Source organism: Lemur catta, chromosome 11, assembly GCF_020740605.2.
Source record: "Lemur catta isolate mLemCat1 chromosome 11, mLemCat1.pri, whole genome shotgun sequence".
Lineage (NCBI taxonomy): Eukaryota > Metazoa > Chordata > Mammalia > Primates > Lemuridae > Lemur > Lemur catta.
In genome coordinates, this window is record NC_059138.1 from 81,677,458 (window position 1) to 81,696,804 (window position 19,347).

At 40.5% G+C, this 19,347-nt stretch overlaps 1 protein-coding gene and 1 non-coding gene across 6 annotated transcripts in view; both read right to left on the reverse strand.

The window, feature by feature from the left end:
• The window catches only part of ELMO1 (engulfment and cell motility 1), a 503,740-nt gene that overhangs the window by 257,400 nt on the left and 226,993 nt on the right, over positions 1-19,347 (reverse strand). The window lies entirely within an intron of this gene.
• Positions 4,915-5,018, reverse strand: LOC123647905. The gene has a single exon (XR_006738431.1). It is a non-coding gene; the product is annotated as a small nucleolar RNA U13 (small nucleolar RNA).

Genomic DNA, 19,347 nt, shown 5'->3' on the forward strand with positions numbered 1-19,347 from the left:
TAGGTAAATAGCATACGAATGCCAAGTTGCCCCTAAACTTAGCAAACAGATAAAATGGGATTAAAAACTACTATGTTTAAAAAGAAGGGGAAAAAATGGCATTGGTTGTCCTTGTGAACCTCATGTGGTCACAGGCCCAGCGTGACCTCAGGCATGGGAGGTAGCTGTGCCTGAAATCTGATGGCAGGAGGTGGCATTCTCCACCTAGCGCATGGTAGAGTCAGAGTGGGGGGTTTGTGTGGGAGTTTCTTCACTTGCAGCTGGGGCCAGGGGAAAGAAGGGCTGTGTCTGGGAAGGCTGGCTGAGAGTTTTGGCTCTGTGAGGTATGTTATGGCACCTTGAGCAAGGCTCTCTCTTTGTCAAAACATTTTATTAAATGTTTTTCTAACCTCAACACTAATAGTTACTTAATGGATAGAACGTAGTAAGTGACACAATACAGCTGATCTCATTTTTGTAGAGCAATGACAAAGTACACCTATGCATGTACCGAAGGGTGTGTGCCTGTGTGTGCACGTGCGTGTGCACGTGTATACATGATCATAAGAGCATAGAAACACTGGGAAGAACACACTCCCGATGGTTAACATGTTACTGGAAAGGAGAAAGGGTATAAAGAAGAGGGTAGCTTCGTTTGGTGCAGTTAAAGATGAAGGGCTGTTTTAAAAAAGAAGAAAATGAAAAGAACAAAATGTGGGATATGAACTTATATATAAATATATTAGAAAACACCAGATTTTTCATCTGCTTCCTTGTAAGCATGTCCACGATGAATCGAGAAGTAAAAAAGCAAGTTTTTGCGTAATGTGTCCATACTTGTTGTATTTGGGCAAAAACAAAACAAAACAAACGACAGCCCTCTGCATATGTCTCCGAGCTCTATCCGCAGTGTGAACACACACAAGGGACGTGGCCGGAAGGATCCGCCAGGCTGCTCAGAGGGGACAGCAGGGCTGGGAGGAACAGGAAAAGCTGGAACTAACTTCTTAAAATCTAACTTATCTTTTAGTGTTATTATACTAACCTCAATCTCCTCCAACAAGTGAGCTACTTCAACAATTATACTTCACAGAAAAATAACTTTAAAAATATACTTATGGCGATATACTGACAATGTCACTTCAAAATACAGTTGTGAAGAAAATTTCACTTGGTGTTTCCACAACCATTTTTTCAAAGTATAAAAACACACAGGGGAACGATACACATCAGCACCATCATGGGAGGAAGGGGGGACAAGAGGAGGATGGGGACAGGGTTAGACAACAATAATTATCTGTGATCGCCAATTTCCTTAAATAGTCACAATACAAAGTCACATTGGAAGAAAATACAGCAAAATGTTAATATTTGTTAAACCTGAGTGGTTGGTACAAACATTAATACCATTTATATTCTGTATTTTTTCCCTCTGGTCAAAATATTTTATAATGAAAATTTTAATTTAGAAAGTCTACATTTTATTAATTTAAACAAGTATCTGACTATAGCAAACTCAAGTAGGTTTAATATCTTCAGGACTTTGCACTTTAAATACTGTCCAATGATACAATGTAAGATCAAAAGTGGTTGTTGCCAAAACTGCAAATGTGCACTCACATTTGATAATACTTTCATAGTGATTATGCTATCTTTTCTCTCTGCTATAGGCTGGTATGTAAAGGAGAAGTGAAATATATTTTCAACAACTAGGGAGGAAGCAAAATATTAAAGGTGACCCTTGGAGATCAGTTTTCATATTACATTTTGTGAAATTCAGGAGATGCCTCTGTTTCTCTTAGATAAGGAATATTAATAGGAACGTTCAATCCTTCACAAACGAATCTTTCCTGAACAGACTTGAAGCATATATGCACAGTCTTTGTAAAACCATTCTCAACATACTTTTATAAAATCCTCCCGTGTCTACAAAATAGCATGCTTTCCTCTCCGATTCCTCATTCTCTAGTCAAGGATTGTTTTTTTTCTGTGGCACCCTGATGCAAAGGAGCTTTTTGCCGGCTCCTCACACTGTCAGACTACACAGCAGAGGTGACAGGGTGGTTTCACTCATTCACAAGGTGCTCATTCTCCATCTGTGGGTAGCACCTCTCAGTGGCCCTGTGTGTTGGAGGTGGGGAAGAATAAATCAAGGAACAGCTCAAAGGAAACACAGGTGGCCCCCAAGAGTCCCCAGAAGAGCCCACCCTTGAGAGTACATAGTGTCTGGGGGTCCCGTGCCCACCACACTCACGTGGCGTCTGCACTTCCAGATGCTCTACCCAGCCTGGCTTTACGTGGGAGCCAAAGACCCTGGTCCTTCAGGCCTGACGGTCTTTATCAGGAAAGAGACCGGTAAGCGCAATGGGCAGGAAAAGCTCACGTTGGAGGCAGGATGCCATCGTGGTTAGCAGCACAGATATGGAGAGAGACCAACCTGGTTCCAGTGCAATCTCCAATATCCGCTGATGCTCTTAGAAAAGAAAGTTCACCTTTCTAAAACCAGTTCTTCACCCATAACACTGTAGAGGTATTTACCTCTCTCACTGGCCTGGTGTGAAGGCTAAATGAGAAAGATGATGCTCTGAACCCAGCCCAGCACCTGGGTAAAGGGCAGCTGTCAAACATTAATTTTCAACCTAGAGTGACGTCAATGTTCTCCAAGACATTCTGCCAAAGCTTCCTTGTGTGGGACTCCTGGTCCTTCTGCTAGGCCTGGTTGCCCTCAGGACATCAACTGACCTTGAACTTTTAGACTGCAGATGTCATTAATTTGGAGTCTGGTTTTTGCACTGGCTCCAGGGGTCCGATCTGCAAGACCATTCTGAGCCCACACTAACTCTTGAGTCTCACAAACATCCCACTAAAGGGGCCACCTTCCTGACATTGCTGCCCTGCACCTTCATACCCAGGGTTCTGCCAATAGGATCAGACAACAACTGATTAAAAAATCAAAAGTCCCCGAAAGATTGTGAGAATATTCTACCTTCTCCATCTTACCACAATCAACCATGGACATTTTTAGTCTCCCAGCCAGGTGGTAACTTGTTTTATTTATATGGACTTCTCTGGCAAAGAAGATTCAATAGCATTTCTCGTTTTGCACTCACGTATACATTCAGCAGCATTTTACTCGACTTCCAGGTGCCGAGTTACATAAGAAAATGCAGCACTGTACTTGGAGTACTCTGGCAATTCAAAATCGTGACACTAAAGCACTTTACCATTGTAGGAAAATGGGTAACTATACCACATAACATGATTAATGCTTTGTTCACATACATAGGAGATTTTTCTTCACTGATTTGTGTGTGCTTCCTTGATTGGCATTTACTGCAAAGGTTTCCACTAAGGCACTATAGAAAGCCTTCAAGTAGTCAAATGAATTTATCTCAGTTAAACACGACGTCACCACTCCAAGTGAGGGAGTATTTGTGAATAGATAGGAAGGCCAAAAGCAAAAAGGGAAGGAGAGAAGGCAAGGAGGGAGAAAAATGGGATTAATATGAGAGGTAAGGAGATAATAAAATAATAAGTGGTGGGAGGGGTGGGAGAACCTGAACTACGTAAGTTTAATGTATGATACACTCAATTCTTTCCTAAGAGATCATTCTGAAGACCCCACCGTGTGTTTCTGGAGCCTCTGAAAACAGAAGAAACACTTCAAATTCCCTGAAGGACAAGGGTGGTAACTCCAGTGAACCACTACATACATGGTTGAGGGCTCAGAAAACCCCACTCCAGGTGCTGAAGGAGCAGACACAAACATCTGCCTCTGTGGAGCACGCTGCCTCCCAGGCTGCTCTCCTGGAACCTTCTGGCTGGAATCTCCCAACTCCATACACAAGCCCAGCTCTGTGTCCTGAAACTCTTTCATCCACGCAAGGGGAGTCATTTGCTGATCATCTCAGAATTACTGGATGGAGTCTAACTCACGCACGGTCTCAGCAATCTGCTTTTGAACCTGGTAAACATGCATTATCACCTGTTCAGGTTACCATGAGCTACTACCAAGTGCATGTGACAACCAATACATGTAAATCACATGGACCAATAATTACTCTGTCTCGCCTGAGAGGTTTCAATCTTGACTAAGTGCAATTTTCAAAAAGTTAAAAACAGGACTCATAAAAATATAGAATAAACATATGTCAAGATTTATTCAACTCAACGATGAAGAAACCAGCAAGATGATAAAGCTGGTTCAAAAAGCATCTGAAGAAGGTATTTATAGCATTTAAAAAAAATAGTATAAAATTTCTGGGTTACCCATGACTTTGGCTAATGCCCCAAGGAGTGAAACATTTAGGGTTAGCTTTTCTACTGCACAGCTCTGCCAGCCCCAAATCTCCACATTAACACGTAACTTCCTGGTGTCTACCCCCTAACAGTAAACAGCAAAGTTAAACACAAGAATGTTCTCTTGAAGAATTAGTAATCCTTCCTGGAGCTTTTTTTTTAGAAAAATGCTCCAGTATGACATTGAAAGGACATGCCACCCTACTCTGTTGCCTTATTTCCAAGTTTTAAATAATTTTCCTTAACCTATTGTCTGTAATGTTGTATATGGGCTATTATACTTTATATTTCAAAGAAAGGAAAAAATAGCTATGACTTTAGCCACCTTAGGTTGCAAATATAAATATTTTTCTGTTGCTTTTCCCTTTTTCAATTAGAAGATCAGCCTTAAATCAGATTTCCGAATTTCTTGCAGCAAAACAAATCGCTGACTCATTGGGGGAAAAAAAGGTTTTTTAAACCTCCACTTAAAAATATTCAAATCTGAGTCACTTCATATGTCTTTAAAAATCTATTGTTAATATTTGTGAGCATTCTAAAGAAAGAGAGGTTCGCACTGAGAAACCAGGTGCAAAAATCTCAGAGCTTTTTCTTTTTCTTTTTATCTTTGTTTTCTTTTTCTTTTTTTTTAATCCATGTCAGATGGGTAAAGTGCCAAAGTGGTAACAAGGTTTGAGGAAAGCATGTCTCACACCTGCATGTGAAAACCCAACCATCATGCTTAAGATCCACAAAAGCACCAGTGTTTGCTTTTGACTTCTGATTTTGATGTATCACCACTACAAAGTGCACAATTCTCATCCGAAACACAAAAAATTTTAGAAATTCCACTCTTTCATTAATTAGACTCAGAATTAACATTACCATTTTTCACTGAGTCTAAGATGCATCTATTTTTAAGATATCACCGATTCCAAATTTGGGTCGAATTTCACAATCAATGGCACCTTTCAATTGCTGTCAACTAGACAGCAATCAGAACACAATTTTCATCACAAGGGCATAAGTGAATGTTAAAAACTCCAGCATCAAATTAGCAGAATAGGTGTCAGGGTCTGGGATAAAAACGCTGAGACATACCAAGGCAGACTTTAACCCCAGCGCCACATGGTGGTGGGAGGTGACGAAGCTAGGACAGACGAGGCCTGTTTCCCTATATACCCCATCCCGCAGTGGTCAAAAGTGTGTCAACTCTAGCAAACCACAGGGCGAAGCAGCTTAAGAACTCAGCACCAATAGCTTTTCTTTTTTAAAAAATTCTTTTAAAGCTGTATCACCAACGCTCTTGTTAGCACAGGGGGCAAACTGTGTGACAAACTACAGACCCTGGAGAATTGAGTTGAAAGTGATTTAGGAGAGTTGAACCCACATGGGTAGAAGTTTCAGGGTAATACCTGGTTTATTTCCCTTGTATTTGTTTTCTTTTAATGTGTTATAAGAGTGTTAAATGATAAACATCTGTGTATCACAAAGTATAGCAAAGGTCATTTAAAAAATATAATATTGGCTGGGCATGGTGGCTCACGCCTATAATCCTAGCACTCTGGGAGGCCGAGGCGGGAGGATTGCTTGAGGTCAGGAATTCAAGACCAGCCTGAGCAAGAGCGAGACTTCATCTCTACTAAAAATAGAAAGAAATTATCTGGACAGTTAAAAATATATATAGAAAAAAATTAGCTGGGCATGGTGGCATGTGCCTATAGTCCCAGCTACTCGGGAGGCTGAGGCAGGAGGATTGCTTGAGCCCAAGAGTTTGAGGTTGCTGTGAGCTAGGCTGACGCCACAGCACTCTAACCCGGGCAACCCTGTCTCTAAATAAATAAATAAATAAATAAATAAATAATATTTTCAAAAATACCTAAATAATGAGAGGTATTAGAAAACAGTTTAACTGGCTCATTTTTTTTCTTCCTTAGCTGCGCATAAAATGTGTATCTACCAATCAGTGGCATGGTGGACAATGAAATATGAACGTATAAATGTAAACACAGCACCAAGAAGATGTACCTAGGAGATTTCTAGGTAAACTTATGTTATTAGCTAAAAATAATACATGTGTTTATTCCTATAACCGGGCCTTACTTTCTCTTTTAGTATATTTTAGACTTATGGGGACCAATAGAGCATTCCCAGCTTAGAGAGTTACTTCTACTCCATCAGCTCTTAAACACTATCAGATCCAAACTAAAAACTAAAGATCAGCAAGAAGGATTGGGAACAGGATTTGCCTTTGTGGAAGGGGAGAGGGAAGCTGGAAGAAAGGGGGAGAAGAAACACTTTTCACTGTTTTGTACCTTTTGAATTTTGTACTATTATCCGTCCCATATATAAGTAAAGTTAGTAAAAATATCTTTTAAATAAAAACTTGGCATTTGGAAGAACAATTTTTTGCCATTTAGAAGATATTAACTGTTGGACAAGAACAGAAGCTACAGGTTCCAAGAACCTCCAATGATCACCTTGTAAGAAAATTCTCAAAGACACAGCTGAGTTTCTAGGACTTCCAGTGAGTGCAATCTCTAGAGGAAAAGAAAAAGCAATTCCATATGGAGAGTTTTAATTTTAGATGGCTTCTCTTGTCAACTTCATTTCTGTTCCTCCTGTCCTTTGAAATTCACCATTCTCAGAAATTCTGTAAAGGGTTCAGGGTGAAGAGAGAATTGTCTGTGCTTTCATTAAAAAGGAAGAAGAAAAGTTATCTCATACTGACGTCCTCTTCTGAGCCACTTAAGATTTTTCAGAAAAAAAATTTACTCTCAATATCTAGGAAATGTTCTCTCAGTATTTCTTTTAACACAAGAAAGACTAAGTGAGACATTTCAATGCCTGTGTCATTTCATTTCCTCTCTGCATTCCTATCCAAAATACCACAACCCCCAAACCAGCTTATTATTATATTCCCCCTATTCTTTTGTAGACTTCATCAGCGAAATGCAGAAAAGGTAAGATTTGGTGCAACCATTTGTAAAAAGAGGGGCTAAGCTGCCTTCAGGAGGCTAATAGCCATGGTTAGGATATTAGAGTCTGCAGCTAAGTGGACAAATGGCTTATCTTAGGTGGGCACATCACTGACAATACTGGGATAGAACTCAAGGCAACTGCTCAATTACCAAGCCGTTAGTGCATTTATAGGCTACGCTGAGAAGAAAAATCACCATCTTCATTACAATGCTGAATCCCCCCCAAAAAAATAGGTTCCACGTATGCATATAAGTACTGCAAGCTTGATGCAGTGAACAGAGGTTTCCATTGACTATTCTGATTGAGTACAAATTTCCCATCACTGGCAGACGGCTCGTACTCATCTCAGCAAGCTCCCAGCTCATTGACTTTCTACTGCGTGAGGGGTAGAAGGCAGCAGGGAACTCACTCACTGGGATCCTGAAACAAGGGCAAAATTGAGTTGAAATGGACACGTAAGAACCTTCTGTTACAGTAAACAGCTTTCACAGACGAGGCTCCTCTCCATTGAAATGCGAAATAGCATTTCCTGTATCTTAATTTAATCTGCCTAATATGTTTCCATGGGTTACATCATCGGCAACAGTACAGAATTTAAGGCAAACTCATTTAACTCTAGAGACACACTCTTTGAAATTAGATTTAGACATTACAATAATATTCCCCCATTCTCTGACCTGGTGAGTATAGGCACCTGGGACTGCAGCCCACCTCCTCTTGCATGGGCTATACCACCTGCTGGCCCTGAGTCACCATCTGAACTTCCAAGGAAAAGGACCATTGAGGGATACAGGCCAAGTCACAAGGATCCCCTTTGATGGAAGGAAGCGATGGAGTAGATGACCAAAAACTCCTTTGATTTGCCTTTGAATGTGTTATTTCAACTCTGCCATTGATTATACATGGGGCCAATTACCAGGGAATTTATTTCAAATTAAATAGTGAAGCTACATTGGGAAAACTCAAACAGCTCCTACTCCATGCTGATGTGTGAATAATTAAATAAATGAATCTGAAGGGCATTCTGCACAGCCCAGGTTTCCCACCCTTTCTGACCCCTGCAGCCCCATGGCAGGCAGCATCTTACACAGGTACACCCAAAGCATAAACCCAACGTGAAATCTTTCTTCCATCTCAGCTTGTTAAACTCAAAACTCGCGTAGCGAAGAGAAAAGAAATATTTTCCTTTTAAAAGGCCTCTCTTCCCTTCAGGCTCCATTTAGAACCACCACCCCAAACCTGAAAGCCCCACACAGACAGTGCCTGCTCTTTTGGCTTTAGTGAGGCTGGACAAAAAAACCCACAGGAGGGTGGCTCCCCCAACCCCCAGCAATTCCGAGAATTCCTAACTGAGGACATGGCCATATCAGCCCATCTCATGGTGAAATAAAGTCATCTGGTTTGTGTCCTGAATAATACCTTAATGATTACTGGAAGATAATTAACTCTCAGCCCTGGCCTCTCTGTGCCCTGAATCTGTCTTCAGTCCCCTCATCTTATTCCTTAATGAAGTACACAAAACCGTGATCGGGGGGCTTAAATCTTCTGTCTTGTATCCCCCCTCCATTCTACCCCACCTCATTTTACGCATCTCAAACAAACAAGAGCATCCACCCGTGCGTAATACCCTCCCTGCTTCTTTTTTCCTAAGACTGTGCCTAACAGTCAGCTCATTTTTCTGTTAATCAATATAAAACAGAGAAGCCATGAAAAGGGCTAGATTCACTGCAGCACTTGTCAAGGGAGGCAAACTCATTTCACTGTGTGAATCTCTGTTCATGATGTTTGGGGTTTAGAGAGAATTCTATTTAAAAGTCTAGTTTAACCACCAAAATTCGAGCCCTCTAAGCTTCAGCTGAAAAATAAATTAAAATGTTTTCTGGTTATTTCTAAAGAGAAAAGGGTCAGTTTGCCCCAGGCTCCTGGACATGTCAGCCTAAGCTTCCGAACTCATCAGCCATCTGTATTGAGCAGCTATCTGGGGATGCATGTCAGAGCTCTCAGAATCCAGTACCGGGCAATTGAGTTTAAATGTCACTCCTGGCTAGATATCCAGGCGTAACCCATGCCCACTGGGTCCCTTGGGTACCACAAACTCCAGGCACCAGGACGTGATATTATTCATTGAAATGCACTCACTTTATGGTCTGTGGCTGGCATACTGTTAATTACGTGGCAAGGAGAGGTCAATATCGGGCTAAAATGGAATTCAGCTGTCCCACAACGTAATCACGTCCACCTGAGACACTGAGCCGTCACCCTTAAATCACTCTCATAACCACTCACTCCTGGAGCCTCTCTTCTATCAATAAGCCACAAATGCAGTCCCTGAACCCTGCAGTTTTTCACTATAAAATGACGTTTCTTAGCACATTCCAAATTTAAAACCTATTTTCCCAATAAAGGAGGAAAGGGGTTAAGAATGGCAAATATCACGGGGGACGTGGGATCTCAGGATGAAGTGGAGGGAAAGGCTACATAGAAAAAGTAGTGGAAGGGGGAAATGTGGGAGGAAGAAGAGAAACAGCATTTGAAACTCCAGAAAGAGACAAAGATGGAGGGGAACGAGAAGGAGAAAAAGAGAAAGAGAATAAGAGAGAAAGAAAGATGGGGTAGTTGGTGAGATGAGCATATTCACAAAGTGTCTACCCCTTCCATATTTTGAATATGGGCGTCAGAGGAAGCTGTCACCTACTGTCATCACCTCTCGCAAGATGCAAATCAGTCACAACCCACATCTCTTTAAATGTCAGCAAATTTTCACTGTCCAGTTGGGATGGATGACAGTAGTCCCCCATCACAGAAGGGCTACAGAGTAAGTCCTTCCCTTAGGACAACTGAAACCAAACAGCGGTTGAGACAGGCAGCCCTACCATGGAGTTACACCCAGGGTCACCTTCAAACATGTTTCTTAACCTGCAGGGGCACTTGGCTCTCACTCTCCCCCATACCCAACTCAAAACTCAACAAATGACCCATGATCACAGAAGGAGGACAGTGTCTCTATTTCTGATGCAGAAGAATGTAGCTACTTTCAACTCCAAGTTAGACTGTAATACTTGAAAATGATTTTCCACAAAGGCACGAGATTCAGATTAGACACCGAGGAAACTTTCAGGTGATATTTGAAATGATATAAGGGAGACCAAGACTGGTTTTTAAATAGTGTTTAGATATAGTTGAGACTATATTGTTATTTACTAGGGGTAACTTCAGTGTGGGCTACAACGAGCTAGACAAATTAATTTCAAAATGGCCTTTAACACCACAACAATTTGACTAGCCTCAAAGACTCATCAACTGCTCTGCTTTTACTGCCATTTCCTAGCACTTCCTCAGGATCCCAACAATAATTTCAATGACGATGACTGCTTCCAAAATAGGCTTCTCTATCATCACCTCCTCCCTCGATGTTGACAAAGCACCTTCTTATAAATGACACTGTGCTAAAAACAAACACAAACCAAACCAAACCCAAAGCAACATATAGCCTAAGAACCATGGAAATCTTCAAACACTTTGATCTCATTGAAATAATTCAAAAGGAAAGAGAAAGCTGTAAGAACAAAAATGTGCAATAGAATATTGTCCATAAATAGAAAAATACTGGAATGTTAAATGTCCAGTAATTAAAAATGTCAAAACACAGGACAATGCATCAACTCAATGAAATAAACAGCCATAAAGGTGATCATGATGGAACAATATGAAAACGTGCTTGTAATGTCATGCTTCAAGTTAAATATACAATAACCTCTCCTCTCATATTACAATTATTTGATCATTTACAAAATGACCAAAAACTAGAGAGAAACAGAGAACAAAAATAGCTGGTCCATTGTAATGGAAACAAAAAACTGATTTTTCTTTTGTTTCCTTATTACTGTGATGCTTTGGTAGTACAATAAAAATTGGAAGAAAAAATAAATAAGGAAAAAGAGAAACACAGCTCACAGCTTTTAGAAGAATACACAATCCATGTCAGATACTACTGACATAGAGCAATATGAAGTATCCAGCTCAATGAGAAAGTACAGAGATGGTGTGGGGATTAAAACTGTTTAGGAAGAACTGTACATACGTTATATATTCCAGTAGGGGAAAGTTACCCCGCACAGAAATGGACACTGTATATTAAACATCAGTTAATAGGTGGAAGAAGAGTTCTTAGTGGAATTGAAATTAAGAGCTTCAAGGAATTACAGATCACCTTTCCAGTTAGACACCCTCATAATCAGTAGTCTAAACATAGCATGTTCTAGCAGAAAGAAGATTGTGAGCTGAAGCAAATCTGAGATTTTTTCTCTGCCCTGTCAGAAAACCTTCTGCACATATGTGGCTTGTAAAACTCAAGATACTCAACTCTGTGTCAATGGTTGCCAAATGCATTCACACATCAAGCAAGAACTGCTAGCAATTAAAAACATCGTCAAGCACAAGAAAGTACAGAGACGTGGCATGGGAATACTGCTTATTTCAATAGTTCTCAAACTTCGGAGCTCATTAAATTTATGTTTTTTTTCAATTGGAAGAATATATAATTAGTGATATTCAAGTTACAGCACAGTAACTTAAAATGTATTCTGGAAACCATAATTTGAATTAAATCTAGGAAATAAAGGTGACCTTCCTTCTAAAGAGTAACTTTATTTTTAAAACTATTCATATTTGTTTTCCTTTGGTGCGTGTTTATTTCATTCCTGCCACTCTGTGTTCAAGAGGGCATGACTACAGAGGGCTCTTAGGTGTGCTCCTAATGAGAGAAAGCTGGAGCGTGATTGTATCGGCCACCCAGTGGTCATGGGTTTATCATGGTGTGTGGATTACGTGGTCTTCTTCTTTTTGACTCATTGTTTACTACGCAGTATATGCTAGGACCTAGAGGGCTCGTCAGTGAAAGGAATTAAGATAAAATCCATATCTATGTTACTCCTTGTATTTGAAGGGGAGGTTTCTATTATGGATTAAAATCAGCTTTTTGAAATATCCAGAGATTCTTCAAACCAAATAAAGCCCCCTCTTCAAATCTCAAGCTAGTCCATACGTGATGTAGTAGAATCAGGCCCTGGGAAACTCACTGTGATGGCTCATTTTATTGTCATCTCGGCGCGGCCAAGGCATGACCAGGTAATGAGTTAAACGTTATTTCTGGGTGTGTCTGTGAAGGTGATTCTGGGAGAGATTAACACTGGAATTGGTGGACTGGATAATATTAATACAGACAGTCCTCCCCAGTGTGGTGGGCATTCATCTAACCCACCGATGGCCCAAACAGAACAAAAGGGCAGAAGAAGGTAGCATGCACTCTCTGCCTGGCTGCTTGAGCCGGGACGTCAATCTTCTCCTGCCCTTGGTGCTCCTGGTTCTCAGGTGTTCAGACCCGGCCTGGAATTCGCACCATTGGCTCTCTGGCTCTCAGGCCTCCCAGCTACACCACTGCCTTTCCTGAGTCTCCAGCTTGCAGGTGGATCATGGGACTTGTCAGCCTCCATAATCTCACATCAGCCGATTTCTTATAATGAATCTCATTACATAGATATCTGTGTGAAATATATATATGTATAGATAGGTAGATAGATAGATAGATATCCTATTGGTTCTGTTTCTCTGAAGAACCTTGACTCATATACTCACTCAATCGCTTCTTTTTCTCTTGCATTGTTTGTTCCAATGTGTGAGTCTCGGTTCATGATCCACTAAAAGCAACCCTAAAGGAAATCTCAAGATTTGCTAGGTTTTGTCAAGGAATCTCTACTCTAAACATTGTATAAAATGATATATCCATGCTTTTCAGGTGAAATTGAAAGGTTGAGGAAAGTATTTGGGGAAGAAAAAGCAAAGTTCTGATTTGATATTCTTTCATGGAGATAACTCACATTATACAGATAAGTTAAATGGGCTTTAAGAATTCTTCATGAAAAAACAAGAAACTGATCCATAGCATCCCACTTTAAAAAACAGTACTAGTATCAGAAAGAGATATTTAAAACTACAAACCAGAGGAGGAGATTAAAGAAAATTTTAAAAGTCAAGAGAGATGTACTCCCTCATATGATGTGATAAGGGCACTTCACCTCTCTTGTGTTCTTTCCAAAAAACTATAACCTCTGTCTAAACATAAGAAAATATCAGACAAACCCAAATTGACGAACATTTTGCAAAATACTTGACCAGAACTTGTTAGAAAGAATCAAGGTCATTAAAAACAAGGAAAGACCAAGAAGCTATCATATGTTGGAGGAAACTGAGACACGACAACTAATTGCAACATGGAGTCTTTTTTTTTTTTTTTGAGACACAGTCTCACTCTGTTGCCCGGGCTAGAGTGAGTGCCGTGGCGTCAGCCTAGCTCACAGCAACCTCAAACTCCTGGGCTTAAGCAATCCTACTGCCTCAGCCTCCCGAGTAGCTGGAACTACAGGCATGTGCCACCATGCCCAGCTAATTTTTTCTATATATATTTTTAGTTGGCCAGATAATTTCTTTCTATTTTTAGTAGAGACGGAGTCTTGCTCTTGCTCAGGCTGGTCTCGAACTCCTGAGCTCAAACGATCCACCTGCCTCGGCCTCCCAGAGTGCTAGTATTACAGGCATGAGCCACCATGCCCGGCCACAGCATGGAGTCTTGAAAAAGAAAAAGGACATAAGTGGAAAACTCGGTGAAATCTGAATCTCTGTAGTTTAGTCAATAGTATCATGCAATGTTAATTTTTAGTTTTGCTAAATATACTCTGATTTTGTGAGACGTTAACATTACCAGAAGCTAGGTAAAGGGTACAGGGCAACTGTCTGTAGTATTGTTGCCACACTTTAGTTAATCTCAAATTGCCTCAAAATAAAAAGTTTAAAAAATAAAAGCAACAGAGAAATTTTTCGTCATGGGAATAGACTGGGGTGGGGAGTTTTGTTCATGTGGTTTAAAAGTAATCCAAATTTAATGTGTGTGTATTTGCACACAGCTTTTTCATTTCAATTTTAAAAACAAAACCCAAAATACTTTAGGAAAAGCTGAGTTATCAAATCCATCAGGGGAAAGGAGAAGCAAAGATCTGGGAGATGCTGGATAAAGGAAAGAAAGAAAGAGCAGAAAGGCAGAATCACTTCCTTGAGTCTGCTTCTGATATTAGCTGCAAAACAATAATAAAATAGCCATGAGAAATTAGCCATATGTCAAAATTGAGATTGTCAGTTTATTCATGGGGTTGTAAGATGTTTTTGCTTGCCAGAGGCAAATTACACTGCTGGGGAAATGAAATGATCCATCCTCCCCAGCAAGGGGTGCAGGAGACCAGTAGGCAGGCTCGGGGATTCTTCACCACACCATCGAAGAGTGACTTAATTACCCCAACAATTTACATCGCAAATTGTCATTTTCTCATTCAACATCTGACAAGTAAAGGAACACATAGCAAACTCCATTTGGAAACACAATATCCAAGAACAATGATTTTAACACAGAGGGCTGTACAACATGCTTCTCCAGCACGCCTTCAAGTCTTGAAGCCATAAACCTCCCATTCAATAATTCCTGAATCCACAGTCTTGGCTGCAGATTCTCAGTGGTGTCAGGGGAACTGAATCTAACATCACTATAGCCCACAGGATTAGGACATCTTTATGACGTAAAGCTAAAACACTGTCATCTACACGCAATTGCTGGCTGTTGAAGGCGTAATATGACAAACAATGCTTATAAATTTGTCATTTGGAAATCATGACTCATTTTTCCATAAGGGGAAGATGGTATAAAATATAATGAGAATGCAAATCTAATCATGAAAAATATTAGCCAGGTTCAAATTTGAGAAAGACAGTGAACAAAACAATGGCCTGTACTCTTCAAGAAATGTCAAGGTCAAGGAACACAAAGAAAGGCAGAAGAGCTAGTCCAGATCAAAGGACAGCACAAAGACTGGCAACTACATGCCACGTAGCACTGTGGACTGGATCCTGGACAGGGAGAGAAAAGGCATAAAGGGCATTTGATGAAATTTGAGTAAGGACTATGGATTAGATAATATTGTAATAACATTAAATTTTCAGGATGTTATGGCTGTAGACCCTTATTAGGAAACACACACCTACTAAAGTATTTAGTGGCAAAGGGGCACAATGTCTCCATCATGCTCTCAAATGTTTACAGGAGAAATGTGTGTGAGTGTGTAAATACAGACATACTTACACACAGAGACAGAGACAGAGACAGAAAGACAGAACACCAGGGAGCACATGGGGCGAAATGTAAACAGTAAATCTGGCTGAAGATTACGCAGGAGTTCCTTGTACTATTCTTGTATAATTTTTCCTAGTTAAAAATTACATCAAAATAAAATCGTAAAAAATATAATGATTTTGGCACTAGAGGGTGGTTGTACAACACCGTGAATGTACTAAATAAACCGTTTAATTTAAAATGGCTAATTTTATATAATGTGAATTTCACCTCAGCAAGAATGCAAATAATAATGAGAGGCCCAGGGGACTCTCCAGAATCCAAAATTCCAGGGGCCACAGCTGCCCAAACTCAAAATGGGGCCAAGTGGCAGACAAAAGTGTCAGGTGGCAGGCCATCGGCGTGCCCAGCGGCCGCAGGAGCACCTGCCTAAAACAGGGTCCGCGCCTTCTCCTGAGAACCGCCTCAGACAGAACCTCTCTGAGCCCCTGCTCATCCTGGGCCCAGGATAGGTTGCTGAGAGCAAGGACGCCCGTCTCACCCTCTCACAGTGGGCTTCACCAAAGCCGCTTTCTCCGTGCGGTACTCCCAGGGGACTCTTCACAGTGTAAGTAACCTGGCATCACCCGAGGCAGCTCTATCCTGTACTTTCAGACTGGATGACCTTAGAGTCTTCCTGTATCACCCAGGATTGACAAAAATACAGCCGTAGTTACAGAAACAAGAGGCCAATGTATACAAGTCCAACTGGGCTGTATACACAAAGACCCTCATAACAGGATATAATGCCACATTCTACATGTAAAAAAGTTTTCAATAAATAGTTGTTGGATGAAAGAAAGCGGGAATGTATTGCAGTCCTTGTGTTACACATGAGTATGTGATGCACAGAGAAGTCAAGTAATTTGCCCAGGGTCACACACACAGTTTAAGTCCCTAAACTGGGGTTCGAACAGTGACTCTGGAGGGCCATGGTCAGAGCTACGCCACAAACCAGACCCCCCAATGACTGCCTTGTTTCTTGGGGGAAGAAAAAGTTTAACTTGTGGATGAGACAGGTGCCAGTGAGCACTGCAGCCCTAGCAAAGGGAATAGTTATTCTCTCAGTGGAGAAAACCACTCCAGATACACACAAAACAGCTTCTTATAATTATATTTTAAATGTGTATGCCAACATGTAAGGTTTATTTCCTCCCTCTCATTGCTCCGCTCTCAAAAAAAATATTATAAACTGATTTGCATCTGTTTCGCCCAAAATTGGATCATCAAGCTTGAAAGGTAAGAGACGACGGGCTGAGGGGTAGAGATCTCACAGCCCCGGCTCGCCAAGTCCAAAGCCATGTGAAGGTGCTGCCCCCTGGTGGCAACTTGCGACAATCAGACCAGCACAGTGAAGACGCGTTTCAGTCTAACACTGGCAAAGAGTTTTAGACATTGGCAAATACGGTAGGGTGGATCCAAAGCGATCACTATAACAATCCCATACCCATTCACTTGCACTTAAATGTGCTCTTGAGACAGAAAGAGGTAGCAGAACAGCTCTGGGCACTTACAAATGACATCCCTCCTGTGCTTTCATGGTGGGAAAAGGTTAAAAATGACAAAATAGGAAAGTAAATAGACCATGCTTTCTCTCTGCAAGTACCTTTTCATTTGCATTCCTGAGTTCTTTTAACCTTTCATTTCAGAGAAATGCAGTATGGTTTAGTGCAAAAAAAAAAAAAAAAAAAACACCAAAAACTCAGAGGCTTAAAAATAAGACAAAATTATCACTGAATTTTGGTATCTCTTCTTACTGTCTGTGAACCTCAGTAGAGTATTTTCAGATTTAAGATAAGGGGCTAAACATCTATTTCATCAGTTAGTTATAAATGAGAAAAGTGCGTCAAACACCCAGGAGGGGCCCTCACATATGATAGTAAGTACACAAAAATTTTTAGTTCCTTTTCCCCTAGGGCTGCAGATCCATAAACAGGGCCCAGACCTCTGCTGCTCTGCTCCCTTTTTTTCCCCACAGAAATGTCAAAAAGGACTAATGCATGGAGGTTAGTTTTAGAATGCAAAGAGCAAGATGCCTGTCGTAAAAGTGATCAGCATGTTGACACATAAGTATGGAACAATTTTAAAAGGGAACAGTTTAGGAACAGACATCCAGAAAGCTTCCCAGAAGAACTAATGAAGGAATTACAGCTGCTGAGGAGGAAGATGCTACAGCACAGAAGTAGGCAGAGGAAGGAGAAAGAACTCTCCTAGAGTTCATTTTTACAGAGATTAAATAAGTGATACAAAAATAAAACCCTACTATAAAGAAAAATAGTAAAGATCCTCCTAGTATACTCGGTAAATAAGATTGCTGCAGTAATTAATGTGATTCCTTATAAATCGCCCCTAAAGCATTTGCAATAAAGACATGACATGAGAAGAAAAAAGGCGGGGGGAGAACACCAGGAACCGAGAGGCACGAAGCTTTGTTTGTTCTGTCCCTACACGGTCACTCGACTTCTATCAGGAAAAGAGATAAGACAGACTTAGAAGCTGATCTCCTATTACTCAGAGCCCAGCAGAGGAGAGAGATAAATAAGGAGATAAATTGGAATTCTCTCAATAAAGAGCAACAGTACAGATGAGCACAAAGTATAGAAGTAGCAGGAAAGAGAGAAGAGTCAAGTCAAGTACTATTCTGTATATCCCCCAACTCACTGCTTACATCTGGAACTTATGTTTACCTCAAGGTGACAGAGAATAACATTTGGAAGATAAAAGGATGGAGAGAACTGCCCTATCTGCTTCTATTTCATTAGTAAAAGTGTAATAAAATAAGGGCAGATGCCTTATCTTTACCCTTATATATAATCATTATAGCTTACATTTACAGGAGATCTATTCATATTGGGAATTTCAGAAATTGTATTTTTCATTTCTAGAAATTCCATTTGGTTCTTTCCTACCATTTGCATTTCTCTATTGAGACTTCTCATTTCTCTGCTACAATTTTCATTCATTGAAAATATGGTTTGTTATTTTCATTGGGGATAGTTACCATGGTTGTTTTAAATACCTTTTCTGTTAGTCTCAACATCTGGTTCACCCGGGAGTTGGATCTGACTGATTTTCTTTTGTCATCATTCTCCACAGTCAGGGATCTGGCATTATATTCCAGACGTTATGAATGTTAAGTAAGTTATGAAGATTTTGGATTGGCTTTTTTTTCTCCAGTGCATGTTATTTCCTTTGCCTTAGCAGATAATTTTATTGTCTGTGCTTAAACTGCCAACTGTTTTCTGGGGCCACAGCTCTGGTCTCAGTTGAGATCTTTTGTCTAAAGCTGGGTTGCTTTTAGTTGGCTCCATGCATGTGTTGTTAATAAGAGTGCAAGATGTGGGTAGGCAGGGTTTGGGGATACCCTCTCTGGCTACCTGTATGGTCGGGCTCTGGGCACTGATGCTACAACTGCAGACACCTGTCAATATGGGTTCCTATGAATTGCTCTGTACGATGAAGGGAAAAAAACCACAACGTAGCTGGAAAGCCATACTTTCCATGAGATAAAGTTATTGCAAACCAAGGCTAAAAGATCCACCCACATCAACCTGCTTTGGCTGGAACATTTTAATACATTTAAGAAGTCCACCACAAATTACTTGATCACTATCTTTTCTTCTCCTATTCTACATATTTGACCAATCTTCATATCTATTAAATAAGAAGTCAAAACACACAAAGAGGTTCTCTATTACAACAAGGTGGACAAACAGAGTAAGGGCTAATGTGAAACATTTCCCAGTTCCTCTCCCATCATATTATTAAAAACTTTCTTAAGGAGTGGAGTTATTCTGAATGAAATCTGACAGCCTAAAGGCAAAGAACTTACATCTTATGTTGAATTTGGGGTCAATCTTTATTTTTAGCACAGCAGCGGCCAACTAGAGTTTTAA